Source organism: Schistocerca gregaria, chromosome 4 (assembly GCF_023897955.1).
Source record: "Schistocerca gregaria isolate iqSchGreg1 chromosome 4, iqSchGreg1.2, whole genome shotgun sequence".
Classification (NCBI taxonomy): Eukaryota; Metazoa; Arthropoda; class Insecta; order Orthoptera; family Acrididae; genus Schistocerca; species Schistocerca gregaria.
Genome location: NC_064923.1, coordinates 26,467,998 through 26,483,687, shown reverse-complemented (window position 1 = coordinate 26,483,687; position 15,690 = coordinate 26,467,998). Strand labels below are relative to the sequence as shown.

Sequence of the window (15,690 nt, the reverse complement as noted above, 5' to 3'; positions counted from 1 at the left end):
ATCATTTCTGAGAGGTAACAGAATTGCGTGACAACCTGCAGAGCTAGTTTCGTCAAAATTAACACACATACTTGATGTGACTCATAAGCCGAACGAGTTACTTTCCGACGTTATTTTAGATGTGCAAGTGCCAGTCAAAAACACGCGGCGACGGCAATATGCAAACCAATTCGCTAGTTAACACCGGTCTTGTTGTGCGTGTTTTAAGCTGAAGAGCATCTCCAAGCAGAAAATGGTCAACAGCAACTTTCACACGGTTTCGTACTGCTCAAGTGCTACACTAAAACGGTATGTTTCTTTTTCAGATCTGGAAAAACACGACCGAGAGAGGAATCAAACACGCAATCTTCGGATACGAAGTCCGACGCCTTATCCATTAGGCCACACAGTCACTGACAAACAAGTGTAACTTATATACGACTCATCTCAAAACGCTCACACCAATGAGGAGTTGTGTTTTCGTTCTACACAGACGCTGCCCCTTGCTCTTTCCCACCCATTTGATACATTCAACCTGCTACGAGACCTACCAAATATAGACTGGGAAACTAAACCACACACTTTGTGCATTCGGAAATGTAAGGCAGGGCGTCCCTCGCCGCATTTGCTACGATGTCCATTTGCTACTTCTGCAGAAGTGGCGGCGGCGGCGACGACGACGACGACGACGACGACAACCGCGGAAGGCTCTGAGATATGTGAGAAATACATCTATAAAATATATTTCAGACTGTCCCATCCCACCTTATGCTGTACCGCTTTGGCAAATGCTTTATCTGCGCCATTCGCCTTAATCACATCTGAGAGTAATTCTTAATAAAACGCCTCTCGCTAATTGTTAGTCATCCCAGATACTGTTTGCTATAAGGCCACGACGCGCAACTGATATCCAAAATTCGTCTGCCTCCTGTGAGGATCGAACTCACGACCCCTGGTTTACTAGACCAGTGCTCTGCCACTGAGCTAAAGAGGAGCGGCCTAGCGGTACTTTTGCGTACTTCATCCTTACGGTCGTCTGGATCATCAGACTTCAGCTGACAACACTTCATATTACCGTCTAATATTTGCAGCTATGGCGACCCATTACTGCTTGCCTACACATCTGACACGTAAACGAAGTGCTCTCCAAATAACACCACTTGCATTTCAGAACATGTCTTTCACACATGTCTACAAAATCACCTTCACCTTCAAATACAGTTTCCTTGCGACTGACGGAGACGTAGGCAAAGTTTAAAGTTGCTATTTCCATTACATCACGTTAATCAGAAAAACGGTAAGTTACATCTGCAGAGGAACAAAATTCCGTTCCTCCCCACGTGGGGCTCGAACCCACGACCCTGGGATTAAGAGCCTTATGTTCTACCGACTGAGCTAGCCGCGCTGCCTCGGTGAGTATATGCCGGTTAGCACGTCACACAGTACTCGTTTGGGTTGATTGGTCCCATACAGAACCTCCCCATGTTGATTAATGTTTTCCTAACGTCACACTCGTCACGTAGTTCACTTTTATTTCATAATCATTTCTGAGAGGTAACAGAATTGCGTGACAACCTGCAGAGCTAGTTTCGTCAAAATTAACACACATACTTGATGTGACTCATAAGCCGAACGAGTTACTTTCCGACGTTATTTTAGATGTGCAAGTGCCAGTCAAAAACACGCGGCGACGGCAATATGCCAACCAATTCGCTAGTTAACACCGGTCTTGTTGTGCGTGTTTTAAGCTGAAGAGCATCTCCAAGCAGAAAATGGTCAACAGCAACTTTCACACGGTTTCGTACTGCTCAAGTGCTACACTAAAACGGTATGTTTCTTTTTCAGATCTGGAAAAACACGACCGAGAGAGGAATCAAACACGCAATCTTCGGATACGAAGTCCGACGCCTTATCCATTAGGCCACACAGTCACTGACAAACAAGTGTAACTTATATACGACTCATCTCAAAACGCTCACACCAATGAGGAGTTGTGTTTTCGTGCTACACAGACGCTGCCCCTTGCTCTTTCCCACCCATTTGATACATTCAACCTGCTACGAGACCTACCAAATATAGACTGGGAAACTAAACCACACACTTTGTGCATTCGGAAATGTAAGGCAGGGCGTCCCTCGCCGCATTTGCTACGATGTCCATTTGCTACTTCTGCAGAAGTGGCGGCGGCGACGACGACGACGACGACGACGACGACGACGACGACGACGACAACCGCGGAAGGCTCTGAGATATGTGAGAAATACATCTATAAAATATATTTCAGACTGTCCCATCCCACCTTATGCTGTACCGCTTTGGCAAATGCTTTATCTGCGCCATTCGCCTTAATCACATCTGAGAGTAATTTTTAATAAAACGCCTCTCGCTAATTGTTAGTCATCCCAGATACTGTTTGCTGTAAGGCCACGACGCTCAACTGATATCCAAAATTCGTCTGCCTCCTGTGAGGATCGAACTCACGACCCCTGGTTTACTAGACCAGTGCTCTGCCACTGAGCTAAAGAGGCGCGGCCTAGCGGTACTTTTGCGTACTTCATCCTTACGGTCGTCTGGATCATCAGACTTCAGCTGACAACACTTCATATTACCGTCTAATATTTGCAGCTATGGCGACCCATTACTGCTTGCCTACACATCTGACACGTAAACGAAGTGCTCTCCAAATAACACCACTTGCATTTCAGAACATGTCTTTCACACATGTCTACAAAATCACCTTCACCTTCAAATACAGTTTCGTAGCGACTGACGGAGACGTAGGCAAAGTTTAAAGTTGCTATTTCCATTACATCACGTTAATCAGAAAAACGGTAAGTTACATCTGCAGAGGAACAAAATTCCGTTCCTCCCCACGTGGGGCTCGAACACACGACCCTGGGATTAAGAGCCTTATGTTCTACCGACTGAGCTAGCCGCGCTGCCTCGGTGAGTATGTGCTAGTTAGCACGTCACACAGTACTCGTTTGGGTTGATTGGTCCCATACAGAACCTCCCCATGTTGCCTAATGTTTTCTTAACGTCACACTCGTCACGTAGTTCACTTTTATTTCATAATCATTTCTGAGAGGTAACAGAATTGCATGACAACCTGCAGAGCTAGTTTCGTCAAAATTAACACACATACTTGATGTGACTCATAAGCCGAACGAGTTACTTTCCGACGTTGTTTTAGATGTGCAAGTGCCAGTCAAAAACACGCGGCGACGGCAATATGCAAACCAATTCGCTAGTTAACACCGGTCTTGTTGTGCGTGTTTTAAGCTGAAGAGCATCTCCAAGCAGAAAATGGTCAACAGCAACATTCACACGGTTTCGTACTGCTCAAGTGCTACACTAAAGCGGTATGTTTCTTTTTCAGATCTGGAAAAACACGACCGAGAGAGGAATCAAACACGCAATCTTCGGATACGAAGTCCGACGCCTTATCCATTAGGCCACACGGTCACTGACAAACAAGTGGAACTTATATACGACTCATCTCAAAACCCTCACACCACTGAGGAGTTGTGTTTTCGTTCTACACAGACGCTGCCCCTTGCTCTTTCCCACCAATTTGATACATTCAACCTGCTACGAGACCTACCAAATATAGACTGGGAAACTAAACCACACACTTTGTGCATTCGGAAATGTAAGGCAGGGCGTCCCTCGCCGCATTTCCTACGATGTCCATTTGCTACTTCTGCAGAAGTGGCGGCGGCGACGACGACGACGACGACGACGACGACGACGACGACGACGACGACAACCGCGGAAGGCTCTGAGATATGTGAGAAATACATCTATAAAATATATTTCAGACTGTCCCATCCCACCTTATGCTGTACCGCTTTGGCAAATGCTTTATCTGCGCCATTCGCCTTAATCACATCTGAGAGTAATTCTTAATAAAACGCCTCTCGCTAATTGTTAGTCATCCCAGATACTGTTTGCTATAAGGCCACGACGCGCAACTGATATCCAAAATTCGTCTGCCTCCTGTGAGGATCGAACTCACGACCCCTGGTTTACTAGACCAGTGCTCTGCCACTGAGCTAAAGAGGCGCGGCATAGCGGTACTTTTGCGTACTTCATCCTTACGGTCGTCTGGATCATCAGACTTCAGCTGACAACACTTCATATTACCGTCTAATATTTGCAGCTATGGCGACCCATTACTGCTTGCCTACACATCTGACACGTAAACGAAGTGCTCTCCAAATAACACCACTTGCATTTCAGAACACGTCTTTCACACATGTCTACAAAATCACCTTCACCTTCAAATACAGTTTCGTAGCGACTGACGGAGACGTAGGCAAAGTTTAAAGTTGCTATTTCCATTACATCACGTTAATCAGAAAAACGGTAAGTTACATCTGCAGAGGAACAAAATACCGTTCCTCCCCACGTGGGACTCGAACCCACGACCCTGGGATTAAGAGCCTTATGTTCTACCGACTGAGCTAGCCGCGCTGCCTCGGTGAGTATGTGCTAGTTAGCACGTCACACAGTACTCGTTTGGGTTGATTTGTCCCATACAGAACCTCCCCATGTTGCCTAATGTTTTCTTAACGTCACACTCGTCACGTAGTTCACTTTTATTTCATAATCATTTCTGAGAGGTAACAGATATGCATGACAACCTGCAGAGCTAGTTTCGTCAAAATTAACACACATACTTGATGTGACTCATAAGCCGAACGAGTTACTTTCCGACGTTATTTTAGATGTGCAAGTGCCAGTCAAAAACACGCGGCGACGGCAATATGCAAACCAATTCGCTAGTTAACACCGGTCTTGTTGTGCGTGTTTTAAGCTGAAGAGCATCTCCAAGCAGAAAATGGTCAACAGCAACATTCACACGGTTTCGTACTGCTCAAGTGCTACACTAAAGCGGTATGTTTCTTTTTCAGATCTGGAAAAACACGACCGAGAGAGGAATCAAACACGCAATCTTCGGATACGAAGTCCGACGCCTTATCCATTAGGCCACACGGTCACTGACAAACAAGTGGAACTTATATACGACTCATCTCAAAACCCTCACACCACTGAGGAGTTGTGTTTTCGTTCTACACAGACGCTGCCCCTTGCTCTTTCCCACCAATTTGATACATTCAACCTGCTACGAGACCTACCAAATATAGACTGGGAAACTAAACCACACACTTTGTGCATTCGGAAATGTAAGGCAGGGCGTCCCTCGCCGCATTTGCTACGATGTCCATTTGCTACTTCTGCAGAAGTGGCGGCGACGACGACGACGACGACGACGACGACGACGACGACAACCGCGGAAGGCTCTGAGATATGTGAGAAATACATCTATAAAATATATTTCAGACTGTCCCATCCCACCTTATGCTGTACCGCTTTGGCAAATGCTTTATCTGCGCCATTCGCCTTAATCACATCTGAGAGTAATTCTTAATAAAACGCCTCTCGCTAATTGTTAGTCATCCCAGATACTGTTTGCTATAAGGCCACGACGCGCAACTGATATCCAAAATTCGTCTGCCTCCTGTGAGGATCGAACTCACGACCCCTGGTTTACTAGACCAGTGCTCTGCCACTGAGCTAAAGAGGCGCGGCATAGCGGTACTTTTGCGTACTTCATCCTTACGGTCGTCTGGATCATCAGACTTCAGCTGACAACACTTCATATTACCGTCTAATATTTGCAGCTATGGCGACCCATTACTGCTTGCCTACACATCTGACACGTAAACGAAGTGCTCTCCAAATAACACCACTTGCATTTCAGAACATGTCTTTCACACATGTCTACAAAATCACCTTCACCTTCAAATACAGTTTCGTAGCGACTGACAGAGACGTAGGCAAAGTTTAAAGTTGCTATTTCCATTACATCACGTTAATCAGAAAAACGGTAAGTTACATCTGCAGAGGAACAAAATTCCGTTCCTCCCCACGTGGGGCTCGAACCCACGACCCTGGGATTAAGAGCCTTATGTTCTACCGACTGAGCTAGCCGCGCTGCCTCGGTGAGTATATGCCGGTTAGCACGTCACACAGTACTCGTTTGGGTTGATTGGTCCCATACAGAACCTCCCCATGTTGCCTAATGTTTTCCTAACGTCACACTCGTCACGTAGTTCACTTTTATTTCATAATCATTTCTGAGAGGTAACAGAATTGCATGACAACCTGCAGAGCTAGTTTCGTCAAAATTAACACACATACTTGATGTGACTCATAAGCCGAACGAGTTACTTTCCGACGTTATTTTAGATGTGCAAGTGCCAGTCAAAAACACGCGGCGACGGCAATATGCAAACCAATTCGCTAGTTAACACCGTTCTTGTTGTGCGTGTTTTAAGCTCAAGAGCATCTCCAAGCAGAAAATGGTCAACAGCAACATTCACACGGTTTCGTACTGCTCAAGTGCTACACTAAAACGGTATGTTTCTTTTTCAGATCTGGAAAAACACGACCGAGAGAGGAATCAAACACGCCATCTTCGGATACGAAGTCCGACGCCTTATCCATTAGGCCACACGGTCACTGACAAACAAGTGTAACTTATATACGACTCATCTCAAAACGCTCACACCAATGAGGAGTTGTGTTTTCGTTCTACACAGACGCTGCCCCTTGCTCTTTCCCACCCATTTGATACATTCAACCTGCTACGAGACCTACCAAATATAGACTGGGAAACTAAACCACACACTTTGTGCATTCGGAAATGTAAGGCAGGGCGTCCCTCGCCGCATTTGCTACGATGTCCATTTGCTACTTCTGCAGAAGTGGCGGCGGCGGCGACGACGACGACGACGACGACGACGACGACGACGACGACGACAACCGCGGAAGGCTCTGAGATATGTGAGAAATACATCTATAAAATATATTTCAGACTGTCCCATCCCACCTTATGCTGTACCGCTTTGGCAAATGCTTTATCTGCGCCATTCGCCTTAATCACATCTGAGAGTAATTCTTAATAAAACGCCTCTCGCTAATTGTTAGTCATCCCAGATACTGTTTGCTGTAAGGCCACGACGCGCAACTGATATCCAAAATTCGTCTGCCTCCTGTGAGGATCGAACTCACGACCCCTGGTTTACTAGACCAGTGCTCTGCCACTGAGCTAAAGAGGCGCGGCCTAGCGGTACTTTTGCGTACTTCATCCTTACGGTCGTCTGGATCATCAGACTTCAGCTGACAACACTTCATATTACCGTCTAATATTTGCAGCTATGGCGACCCATTACTGCTTGCCTACACATCTGACACGTAAACGAAGTGCTCTCCAAATAACACCACTTGCATTTCAGAACATGTCTTTCACACATGTCTACAAAATCACCTTCACCTTCAAATATAGTTTCGTAGCGACTGACGGAGACGTAGGCAAAGTTTAAAGTTGCTATTTCCATTACATCACGTTAATCAGAAAAACGGTAAGTTACATCTGCAGAGGAACAAAATTCCGTTCCTCCCCACGTGGGACTCGAACCCACGACCCTGGGATTAAGAGCCTTATGTTCTACCGACTGAGCTAGCCGCGCTGCCTCGGTGAGTATGTGCTAGTTAGCACGTCACACAGTACTCGTTTGGGTTGATTGGTCCCATACAGAACCTCCCCATGTTGCCTAATGTTTTCTTAACGTCACACTCGTCACGTAGTTCACTTTTATTTCATAATCATTTCTGAGAGGTAACAGAATTGCATGACAACCTGCAGAGCTAGTTTCGTCAAAATTAACACACATACTTGATGTGACTCATAAGCCGAACGAGTTACTTTCCGACGTTATTTTAGATGTGCAAGTGCCAGTCAAAAACACGCGGCGACGGCAATATGCAAACCAATTCGCTAGTTAACACCGGTCTTGTTGTGCGTGTTTCAAGCTCAAGAGCATCTCCAAGCAGAAAATGGTCAACAGCAACATTCACACGGTTTCGTACTGCTCAAGTGCTACACTAAAGCGGTATGTTTCTTTTTCAGATCTGGAAAAACACGACCGAGAGAGGAATCAAACACGCAATCTTCGGATACGAAGTCCGACGCCTTATCCATTAGGCCACACGGTCACTGACAAACAAGTGGAACTTATATACGACTCATCTCAAAACCCTCACACCACTGAGGAGTTGTGTTTTCGTTCTACACAGACGCTGCCCCTTGCTCCTTCCCACCAATTTGATACATTCAACCTGCTACGAGACCTACCAAATATAGACTGGGAAACTAAACCACACACTTTGTGCATTCGGAAATGTAAGGCAGGGCGTCCCTCGCCGCATTTGCTACGATGTCCATTTGCTACTTCTGCAGAAGTGGCGGCGGCGACGACGACGACGACGACGACGACGACGACAACCGCGGAAGGCTCTGAGATATGTGAGAAATACATCTATAAAATATATTTCAGACTGTCCCATCCCACCTTATGCTGTACCGCTTTGGCAAATGCTTTATCTGCGCCATTCGCCTTAATCACATCTGAGAGTAATTCTTAATAAAACGCCTCTCGCTAATTGTTAGTCATCCCAGATACTGTTTGCTATAAGGCCACGACGCGCAACTGATATCCAAAATTCGTCTGCCTCCTGTGAGGATCGAACTCACGACCCCTGGTTTACTAGACCAGTGCTCTGCCACTGAGCTAAAGAGGCGCGGCATAGCGGTACTTTTGCGTACTTCATCCTTACGGTCGTCTGGATCATCAGACTTCAGCTGACAACACTTCATATTACCGTCTAATATTTGCAGCTATGGCGACCCATTACTGCTTGCCTACACATCTGACACGTAAACGAAGTGCTCTCCAAATAACACCACTTGCATTTCAGAACATGTCTTTCACACATGTCTACAAAATCACCTTCACCTTCAAATACAGTTTCGTAGCGACTGACGGAGACGTAGGCAAAGTTTAAAGTTGCTATTTCCATTACATCACGTTAATCAGAAAAACGGTAAGTTACATCTGCAGAGGAACAAAATTCCGTTCCTCCCCACGTGGGGCTCGAACCCACGACCCTGGGATTAAGAGCCTTATGTTCTACCGACTGAGCTAGCCGCGCTGCCTCGGTGAGTATGTGCTAGTTAGCACGTCACACAGTACTCGTTTGGGTTGATTGGTCCCATACAGAACCTCCCCATGTTGCCTAATGTTTTACTAACGTCACACTCGTCACGTAGTTCACTTTTATTTCATAATCATTTCTGAGAGGTAACAGAATTGCATGACAACCTGCAGAGCTAGTTTCGTCAAAATTAACACACATACTTGATGTGACTCATAAGCCGAACGAGTTACTTTCCGACGTTATTTTAGATGTGCAAGTGCCAGTCAAAAACACGCGGCGACGGCAATATGCAAACCAATTCGCTAGTTAACACCGGTCTTGTTGTGCGTGTTTTAAGCTGAAGAGCATCTCCAAGCAGAAAATGGTCAACAGCAACATTCACACGGTTTCGTACTGCTCAAGTGCTACACTAAAGCGGTATGTTTCTTTTTCAGATCTGGAAAAACACGACCGAGAGAGGAATCAAACACGCAATCTTCGGATACGAAGTCCGACGCCTTATCCATTAGGCCACACGGTCACTGACAAACAAGTGGAACTTATATACGACTCATCTCAAAACCCTCACACCACTGAGGAGTTGTGTTTTCGTTCTACACAGACGCTGCCCCTTGCTCTTTCCCACCCATTTGATACATTCAACCTGCTACGAGACCTACCAAATATAGACTGGGAAACTAAACCACACACTTTGTGCATTCGGAAATGTAAGGCAGGGCGTCCCTCGCCGCATTTGCTACGATGTCCATTTGCTACTTCTGCAGAAGTGGCGGCGGCGGCGACGACGACGACGACGACGACGACAACCGCGGAAGGCTCTGAGATATGTGAGAAATACATCTATAAAATATATTTCAGACTGTCCCATCCCACCTTATGCTGTACCGCTTTGGCAAATGCTTTATCTGCGCCATTCGCCTTAATCACATCTGAGAGTAATTCTTAATAAAACGCCTCTCGCTAATTGTTAGTCATCCCAGATACTGTTTGCTATAAGGCCACGACGCGCAACTGATATCCAAAATTCGTCTGCCTCCTGTGAGGATCGAACTCACGACCCCTGGTTTACTAGACCAGTGCTCTGCCACTGAGCTAAAGAGGCGCGGCATAGCGGTACTTTTGCGTACTTCATCCTTACGGTCGTCTGGATCATCAGACTTCAGCTGACAACACTTCATATTACCGTCTAATATTTGCAGCTATGGCGACCCATTACTGCTTGCCTACACATCTGACACGTAAACGAAGTGCTCTCCAAATAACACCACTTGCATTTCAGAACATGTCTTTCACACATGTCTACAAAATCACCTTCACCTTCAAATACAGTTTCGTAGCGACTGACGGAGACGTAGGCAAAGTTTAAAGTTGCTATTTCCATTACATCACGTTAATCAGAAAAACGGTAAGTTACATCTGCAGAGGAACAAAATTCCGTTCCTCCCCACGTGGGGCTCGAACCCACGACCCTGGGATTAAGAGCCTTATGTTCTACCGACTGAGCTAGCCGCGCTGCCTCGGTGAGTATATGCCGGTTAGCACGTCACACAGTACTCGTTTGGGTTGATTGGTCCCATACAGAACCTCCCCATGTTGCCTAATGTTTTCCTAACGTCACACTCGTCACGTAGTTCACTTTTATTTCATAATCATTTCTGAGAGGTAACAGAATTGCATGACAACCTGCAGAGCTAGTTTCGTCAAAATTAACACACATACTTGATGTGACTCATAAGCCGAACGAGTTACTTTCCGACGTTATTTTAGATGTGCAAGTGCCAGTCAAAAACACGCGGCGACGGCAATATGCAAACCAATTCGCTAGTTAACACCGGTCTTGTTGTGCGTGTTTTAAGCTCAAGAGCATCTCCAAGCAGAAAATGGTCAACAGCAACATTCACACGGTTTCGTACTGCTCAAGTGCTACACTAAAACGGTATGTTTCTTTTTCAGATCTGGAAAAACACGACCGAGAGAGGAATCAAACACGCCATCTTCGGATACGAAGTCCGACGCCTTATCCATTAGGCCACACGGTCACTGACAAACAAGTGTAACTTATATACGACTCATCTCAAAACGCTCACACCAATGAGGAGTTGTGTTTTCGTTCTACACAGACGCTGCCCCTTGCTCTTTCCCACCCATTTGATACATTCAACCTGCTACGAGACCTACCAAATATAGACTGGGAAACTAAACCACACACTTTGTGCATTCGGAAATGTAAGGCAGGGCGTCCCTCGCCGCATTTGCTACGATGTCCATTTGCTACTTCTGCAGAAGTGGCGGCGGCGGCGACGACGACGACGACAACCGCGGAAGGCTCTGAGATATGTGAGAAATACATCTATAAAATATATTTCAGACTGTCCCATCCCACCTTATGCTGTACCGCTTTGGCAAATGCTTTATCTGCGCCATTCGCCTTAATCACATCTGAGAGTAATTCTTAATAAAACGCCTCTCGCTAATTGTTTGTCATCCCAGATACTGTTTGCTATAAGGCCACGACGCGCAACTGATATCCAAAATTCGTCTGCCTCCTGTGAGGATCGAACTCACGACCCCTGGTTTACTAGACCAGTGCTCTGCCACTGAGCTAAAGAGGCGCGGCCTAGCGGTACTTTTGCGTACTTCTTCCTTACGGTCGTCTGGATCATCAGACTTCAGCTGACAACACTTCATATTGCCATCTAATATTTGCAGCTATGGCGACCCATTACTGCTTGCCTACACATCTGACACGTAAACGAAGTGCTCTCCAAATAACACCACTTGCATTTCAGAACATGTCTTTCACACATGTCTACAAAATCACCTTCACCTTCAAATACAGTTTCGTAGCGACTGACGGAGACGTAGGCAAAGTTTAAAGTTGCTATTTCCATTACATCACGTTAATCAGAAAAACGGTAAGTTACATCTGCAGAGGAACAAAATTCCGTTCCTCCCCACGTGGGGCTCGAACCCACGACCCTGGGATTAAGAGCCTTATGTTCTACCGACTGAGCTAGCCGCGCTGCCTCGGTGAGTATATGCCGGTTAGCACGTCACACAGTACTCGTTTGGGTTGATTGGTCCCATACAGAACCTCCCCATGTTGCCTAATGTTTTCCTAACGTCACACTCGTCACGTAGTTCACTTTTATTTCATAATCATTTATGAGAGGTAACAGAATTGCATGACAACCTGCAGAGCTAGTTTCGTCAAAATTAACACACATACTTGATGTGACTCATAAGCCGAACGAGTTACTTTCCGACGTTATTTTAGATGTGCAAGTGCCAGTCAAAAACACGCGGCGACGGCAATATGCAAACCAATTCGCTAGTTAACACCGGTCTTGTTGTGCGTGTTTTAAGCTGAAGAGCACCTCCAAGCAGAAAATGGTCAACAGCAACATTCACACGGTTTCGTACTGCTCAAGTGCTACACTAAAACGGTATGTTTCTTTTTCAGATCTGGAAAAACACGACCGAGAGAGGAATCAAACACGCAATCTTCGGATACGAAGTCCGACGCCTTATCCATTAGGCCACACGGTCACTGACAAACAAGTGGAACTTATATACGACTCATCTCAAAACTCTCACACCACTGAGGAGTTGTGTTTTCGTTCTACACAGACGCTGCCCCTTGCTCTTTCCCACCCATTTGATACATTCAACCTGCTACGAGACCTACCAAATATAGACTGGGAAACTAAACCACACACTTTGTGCATTCGGAAATGTAAGGCAGGGCGTCCCTCGCCGCATTTGCTACGATGTCCATTTGCTACTTCTGCAGAAGTGGCGGCGGCGACGACGACGACGACGACGACGACGACAACCGCGGAAGGCTCTGAGATATGTGAGAAATACATCTATAAAATGTATTTCAGACTGTCCCATCCCACCTTATGCTGTACCGCTTTGGCAAATGCTTTATCTGCGCCATTCGCCTTAATCACATCTGAGAGTAATTCTTAATAAAACGCCTCTCGCTAATTGTTTGTCATCCCAGATACTGTTTGCTATAAGGCCACGACGCGCAACTGATATCCAAAATTCATCTGCCTCCTGTGAGGATCGAACTCACGACCCCTGGTTTACTAGACCAGTGCTCTGCCACTGAGCTAAAGAGGCGCGGCCTAGCGGTACTTTTGCGTACTTCATCCTTACGGTCGTCTGGATCATCAGACTTCAGCTGACAACACTTCATATTACCGTCTAATATTTGCAGCTATGGCGACCCATTACTGCTTGCCTACACATCTGACACGTAAACGAAGTGCTCTCCAAATAACACCACTTGCATTTCAGAACATGTCTTTCACACATGTCTACAAAATCACCTTCACCTTCAAATACAGTTTCGTAGCGACTGACGGAGACGTAGGCAAAGTTTAAAGTTGCTATTTCCATTACATCACGTTAATCAGAAAAACGGTAAGTTACATCTGCAGAGGAACAAAATTCCGTTCCTCCCCACGTGGGGCTCGAACCCACGACCCTGGGATTAAGAGCCTTATGTTCTACCGACTGAGTTAGCCGCGCTGCCTCGGTGAGTATGTGCTGGTTAGCACGTCACACAGTACTCGTTTGGGTTGATTGGTCCCATACAGAACCTCCCCATGTTGCCTAATGTTTTCTTAACGTCACACTCGTCACGTAGTTCACTTTTATTTCATAATCATTTCTGAGAGGTAACAGAATTGCATGACAACCTGCAGAGCTAGTTTCGTCAAAATTAACACACATACTTGATGTGACTCATAAGCCGAACGAGTTACTTTCCGACGTTATTTTAGATGTGCAAGTGCCAGTCAAAAACACGCGGCGACGGCAATATGCAAACCAATTCGCTAGTTAACACCGGTCTTGTTGTGCGTGTTTTAAGCTGAAGAGCATCTCCAAGCAGAAAATGGTCAACAGCAACATTCACACGGTTTCGTACTGCTCAAGTGCTACACTAAAACGGTATGTTTCTTTTTCAGATCTGGAAAAACACCACCGAGAGAGGAATCAAACACGCAATCTTCGGATACGAAGTCCGATGCCTTATCCATTAGGCCACACGGTCACTGACAAACAAGTGGAACTTATATACGACTCATCTCAAAACCCTCACACCACTGAGGAGTTGTGTTTTCGTTCTACATAGACGCTGCCCCTTGCTCTTTCCCACCAATTTGATACATTCAACCTGCTACGAGACCTACCAAATATAGACTGGGAAACTAAACCACACACTTTGTGCATTCGGAAATGTAAGGCAGGGCGTCCCTCGCCGCATTTGCTACGATGTCCATTTGCTACTTCTGCAGAAGTGGCTGCGACGACGACAACCGCGGAAGGCTCTGAGATATGTGAGAAATACATCTATAAAATATATTTCAGACTGTCCCATCCCACCTTATGCTGTACCGCTTTGGCAAATGCTTTATCTGCGCCATTCGCCTTAATCACATCTGAGAGTAATTCTTAATAAAACGCCTCTCGCTAATTGTTTGTCATCCCAGATACTGTTTGCTATAAGGCCACGACGCGCAACTGATATCCAAAATTCGTCTGCCTCCTGTGAGGATCGAACTCACGACCCCTGGTTTACTAGACCAGTGCTCTGCCACTGAGCTAAAGAGGCGCGGCCTAGCCGTACTTTTGCGTACTTCATCCTTACGGTCGTCTGGATCATCAGACTTCAGCTGACAACACTTCATATTACCGTCTAATATTTGCAGCTATGGCGACCCATTACTGCTTGCCTACACATCTGACACGTAAACGAAGTGCTCTCCAAATAACACCACTTGCATTTCAGAACATGTCTTTCACACATGTCTACAAAATCACCTTCACCTTCAAATACAGTTTCGTAGCGACTGACGGAGACGTAGGCAAAGTTTAAAGTTGCTATTTCCATTACATCACGTTAATCAGAAAAACGGTAAGTTACATCTGCAGAGGAACAAAATTCCGTTCCTCCCCACGTGGGGCGCGAACCCACGAGCCTGGGATTAAGAGCCTTATGTTCTACCGACTGAGCTAGCCGCGCTGCCTCGGTGAGTATATGCCGGTTAGCACGTCACACAGTACTCGTTTGGGTTGATTGGTCCCATACAGAACCTCCCCATGTTGCCTAATGTTTTACTAACGTCACACTCGTCACGTAGTTCACTTTTATTTCATAATCATTTCTGAGAGGTAACAGAATTGCATGACAACCTGCAGAGCTAGTTTCGTCAAAATTAACACACATACTTGATGTGACTCATAAGCCGAACGAGTTACTTTCCGACGTTATTTTAGATGTGCAAGTGCCAGTCAAAAACACGCGGCGACGGCAATATGCAAACCAATTCGCTAGTTAACACCGGTCTTGTTGTGCGTGTTTTAAGCTGAAGAGCATCTCCAAGCAGAAAATGGTCAACAGCAACATTCACACGGTTTCGTACTGCTCAAGTGCTACACTAAAACGGTATGTTTCTTTTTCAGATCTGGAAAAACACGACCGAGAGAGGAATCAAACACGCAATCTTCGGATACGAAGTCCGACGCCTTATCCATTAGGCCACACGGTCACTGACAAACAAGTGTAACTTATATACGACTCATCTCAAAACGCTCACACCAATGAGGAGTTGTGTTTTCGTTCTACAC

At 45.9% G+C, this 15,690-nt stretch overlaps 10 non-coding genes across 10 annotated transcripts; all 10 read right to left on the bottom strand.

Moving 5' to 3' along the window:
• Positions 1-901: 901 nt before the first annotated feature.
• On the bottom strand, positions 902-973 carry Trnat-agu (transfer RNA threonine (anticodon AGU)). Its single transcript has one exon. It is a non-coding gene; the product is annotated as a tRNA-Thr (tRNA).
• Positions 974-2,435: 1,462 nt separating this feature from the next.
• Positions 2,436-2,507, bottom strand: Trnat-agu (transfer RNA threonine (anticodon AGU)). The gene has a single exon. It is a non-coding gene; the product is annotated as a tRNA-Thr (tRNA).
• Positions 2,508-3,972: 1,465 nt separating this feature from the next.
• On the bottom strand, positions 3,973-4,044 carry Trnat-agu (transfer RNA threonine (anticodon AGU)). The gene has a single exon. It is a non-coding gene; the product is annotated as a tRNA-Thr (tRNA).
• A 1,453-nt stretch (positions 4,045-5,497) lies between these two features.
• Trnat-agu (transfer RNA threonine (anticodon AGU)) lies at positions 5,498-5,569 on the bottom strand. Its single transcript has one exon. It is a non-coding gene; the product is annotated as a tRNA-Thr (tRNA).
• A 1,465-nt stretch (positions 5,570-7,034) lies between these two features.
• On the bottom strand, positions 7,035-7,106 carry Trnat-agu (transfer RNA threonine (anticodon AGU)). Its single transcript has one exon. It is a non-coding gene; the product is annotated as a tRNA-Thr (tRNA).
• Positions 7,107-8,556: 1,450 nt separating this feature from the next.
• Positions 8,557-8,628, bottom strand: Trnat-agu (transfer RNA threonine (anticodon AGU)). The gene has a single exon. It is a non-coding gene; the product is annotated as a tRNA-Thr (tRNA).
• A 1,447-nt stretch (positions 8,629-10,075) lies between these two features.
• On the bottom strand, positions 10,076-10,147 carry Trnat-agu (transfer RNA threonine (anticodon AGU)). The gene has a single exon. It is a non-coding gene; the product is annotated as a tRNA-Thr (tRNA).
• Positions 10,148-11,585: 1,438 nt separating this feature from the next.
• Trnat-agu (transfer RNA threonine (anticodon AGU)) lies at positions 11,586-11,657 on the bottom strand. The gene has a single exon. It is a non-coding gene; the product is annotated as a tRNA-Thr (tRNA).
• A 1,447-nt stretch (positions 11,658-13,104) lies between these two features.
• Trnat-agu (transfer RNA threonine (anticodon AGU)) lies at positions 13,105-13,176 on the bottom strand. The gene has a single exon. It is a non-coding gene; the product is annotated as a tRNA-Thr (tRNA).
• Positions 13,177-14,602: 1,426 nt separating this feature from the next.
• Positions 14,603-14,674, bottom strand: Trnat-agu (transfer RNA threonine (anticodon AGU)). Its single transcript has one exon. It is a non-coding gene; the product is annotated as a tRNA-Thr (tRNA).
• Positions 14,675-15,690: the final 1,016 nt, after the last annotated feature.